The 3,793-nt window shown below is 41.8% G+C and overlaps 1 protein-coding gene across 1 annotated transcript in view; it reads left to right on the top strand.

The window, feature by feature from the left end:
• Window positions 1–580, top strand: part of NME8 (NME/NM23 family member 8) — a 68,259-nt gene extending 67,679 nt beyond the window's left edge. Inside the window, exon 13 of the mRNA XM_035021376.1 lies at window positions 84–580. The gene's annotated coding sequence lies outside the window, so the exon portion shown is untranslated. The remainder of the gene's footprint in view (window positions 1–83) is intronic.
• The last annotated feature ends 3,213 nt before the right edge of the window (window positions 581–3,793 follow it).

Genomic DNA, 3,793 nt, shown 5'->3' with positions numbered 1-3,793 from the left:
TTTGTGTGCAAAATGGAAACTCGTAACTGCTTTAAAATTAGCTTTGTAATGTATCTTATCAACTATATTCTTTCTTTTCTTAGAACTTTGAGAAGATAATGTGTGTAAGTTCCCACGGGCATATAACCATGTGGCACAGCTTCCTGGGAGGAATAAAAAGGAAGATATTCTTTGGAGGAAAATTCGGTGTTGCCTCAAGTTAAAAACTAACCTCCAAGTGAAAAACATGTGGTTATGCATAATAACAATAAAAAATATGACCTTCAAACAAATCTTAATGTTTATCTTTACCCTATCTTACAGAGAGGATTTAGGGTGGCTTATATAAATGCACACAAGATTGAATAAAATAGTTGGGGAGGAACATGGAATATGGGGAAGAAGAGTGTAAGATGGAGCGGGAAGCCAGGATTGGAGTTATATACAAAATGCATAGAAGGCCCTAACGTATATTTAGATGTTGGCCAAAAATTTGACTCTAAGCATTTCAGCAATAAACTCTGAAAAGGTGTCGTGCTGATTTACAGAATTTGCAATCTAACTACAGGACAAGTGCAGGCCATGTACCTCCTTTCTTGACACTAAGACAATGCAAATCTCTCCAGGGATGAAGTTGATAATAAAGTTCCCACTCATTTTGGCATTTTCCCCTCTCAGGATGTAATCTGATGATGTTTACTACAGCGATGTACTTGAGCTTTTAGCCAGAGTTATATGTAATTCCCAGCATGTTGGCTATGACACCTTCCTTTTCGTTCCATGCAAGAGAACATACTGGGATGCACGTGAGTGAGTCAAAGGATGACTTTCCATCCTAATTTTTAAACTCTAATGTTAATGAAGATACAAACTCTGATTACTTAGTATTCTTTTTATCTTATTGTGATATGAACACTGAACACTGAGCTTTATCCTCTTAACAATTTTTAAGGGTACAATGCTTTATTGTAGGTACAGTGTTGTATAGCAGATCTCTAGAGCATATTCATCTTACTTAACTGAAACTTTATGTCTATTGATGAATACTCCCCACTTCCGCCTCTCCTCAGCCCCTGGTGACCACCATCCCTGTCTTTGACTTTATGAATATGACTATTTTAGATACCTCATAAAAGTTTTTGTTGCCTGTGTCGTGAATGTCATATCTATGAAATCACTGCCAAGACCAATGTCCTGAAGCTTTTCCCGTTTTTTTTGTTTTGTTTTGCTTGTGTCTTATGTTGAAGCCTTTGTTTTAGAGGAGGCTGGACCTGACAGGATGTGGCCCACAGGTACCCTCGCTGGTGCCTCGGCCTGTTGTCCCCACAGTGTAGACATGGGGCTGGGGACCTGGGCTCCCTGGATGCTGAGTGTCACATGGCATGTGCTGTGTAGTTAGCTTCCTGACACCTTGTCTCAGGTACCCATGCCCTCTAGGCCTGTGTGGCCAGGGCTCCCCCACTCCGTGACCTGAGCGTCTGCCTGGGGCAAGTGCTTTCCCCCACCATACCCTTGATGTAGAGGCTGGGTAGATTGTTAGAGCCAAACCCCATGTAGCCCTGCTGCTTTTACCAGATGCTTCTCTCCAGACCTGGATTTTCTCATCTGCTCTCTCTGCACTGGGAAGAAGGGGAAGTCATGGTTTCTGCCATCTCAAGTGGCCATCTCTGTACTCTCCTGGTTGCTAGGCTATGGTCGATCCATCCAAGCTCCGAGACCCAGGTTCTTCCTCTGGGATCCCTCTCAGGAGGGTTGGGGCACTGGACATGCAAACCAATGCCTGGAGAGAAGCCAAGCATTAGAGGGATTCTTTCTGATTATATGCTGCTTTGCTGGGGTGGGGACTCGGGTCACAGGGTGTCCCAAATCTCCCTACTCGCTTCACTGAGTCTGGCTTTGTGGTCACCTAGAGTGGAGGAGCTTTTCACTTAGTTTCTGGATTTCTTGCAAGGGAGATTTGTTCATGAACTCTTGTTGAGTTGGTGAGTTTGCCGAGGGAGGGATGGCCCAGGGCTTCCTATTCACCATCTTGCTGACATTACCTTTTGATTATTTAGTATTAGTAAAACATTGCTCACCTCAAAGCTCTAGTGTTCCAACATTATGTTTGAGAAGCACATATAAATTATTAGTAGGGATATTTCTCAATTTTTTTTCAGAATGCATTAAAAAAAACTAGGGTAAATCAACTACTGTAATTACTGGCTTTTTTTTTTTTTTTTTTTGATTGTGCAGAAGACTAAATATAGTAAAAATCTTCACCTTACTTTCTTCATATTCCCTGCTCCTTCAGATCGAATACTATCATCTGCCACTTTATATGCCTGATGATATTTGGGTATTCATAATAGAATTATGTTTAATGGCACACTGTTATATCCAGTAGCACACTGGACCACTCAGGAATGGTGCAGAACTTCAAAAAGCATTCAAACAAACTCTCTTAAAATTAATAACATATTTCACCAGCAGATGGCATGTTTCACTCAGTTGTCCATATATGTGTACCTATCTGTATCAAGATTTTGTAAGTAAGACATAGGGAAAGGCTATTTCCTTAGGATTATACAATTAATTTTGAGCTAAAGAGTCAGAGATCTGATAATCAATGTCCAAAGAGATATATTCAATTAAACCTTAATTTGTGTTGGTGTTAGTCTTGAGGTTGAAGTTAGTGGTTGGAACGCAGAGGCACGAGGCAGGCACATGGGAGCTGGGGTTGGCAGGACCAGCGAATATCGTCTTGCCCCGGGGGAAGAAAGGTTAAAGAAGAGGCTAGCACATTGTCAGGGTCCAGCTAAGTGGGCTGATCTTGAATCTCAGCTGTCTTGAGCCACTGTGGCTGAAGCAATTGAGGACTACAAAATAGGATTATGAATTCCACTACATAAAACAACCCCTTTCCTCTAGGGCTGGCTTACTCGTGCACCGTGACCCTGCAGCCACAGTTTTCTTGATCTCCCCACTTAGTCCCCGGAGCCACCTTCCAAAACAGAAGACCTGAAGCATTCTTGGCTGGAGCCTAATACTTTCCAGCATCCCCTCCCTGGATCCTATTCTCTGTAAATAGATGCCCTGCAGAAAATGGACAGATTACCTAAAATATGCTCTGCCCTATTCTGTGGCCCTCTTCCCAGACTCTCTTGTTGCTCTTTCTGCTCACTGGAGTAGATGCCCAGATACTGATTCCTGCTTGAATTGTGTTTGAACTTGCTCATCCCTTGGAAACTACTTTGGATGACCTCCAAAGTCCATTTTTTAATGGTTTTAATAAAGGGGAGAAGTTGACTAAGCAATTGTCCATGTGATTTTCAGCTGCTGAAATAATCCAATGACATAATAAATAATGAAATAATAATAAATAATAAATAATAAATAATTTGACATTATTAGAAAACTAAAAATGTTGGGGCGCCTGGGTGGCTCAGTCGTTAAGTGTCTGCCTTCGGCTCAGGCCATGATCCCAGGGTACTGGGATCGAGCTCCACATTGGGCCCCCTGCTCAGCGGGAAGCCTGCTTCTCCCTCTCCCACTCCTCCTGCTTGTGTTCCCTCTCTCGCTGTGTCTCTCTCTGTCAAATAAATAAAAATCTTAAAAAAAAAAATTGAAAGAGCCAAGATGTCCATCGACAGATGAATGGATAAAGAAGAGGTGGTATATATATACAGTGGAATATTATGCAGCCATCAAAAGGAATGAGATCTTGCCATTTGCAACGACGTGGATGGAACTGGAGGGTATTATGTTGAGTGAAATAAGTCAAACAGAGAAAGACATGTATCATATGATCTCACTGATATGAGGAATTCTTAAT

Source organism: Mirounga leonina, unplaced genomic scaffold (genome assembly GCF_011800145.1).
Source record: "Mirounga leonina isolate KUSES-001 unplaced genomic scaffold, KU_Mleo_1.0 Mir_174, whole genome shotgun sequence".
Classification (NCBI taxonomy): Eukaryota; Metazoa; Chordata; class Mammalia; order Carnivora; family Phocidae; genus Mirounga; species Mirounga leonina.
The sequence above is the reverse complement of the archived record's forward strand: the minus strand, read 5'-3'. Positions and strand labels throughout refer to the sequence as shown.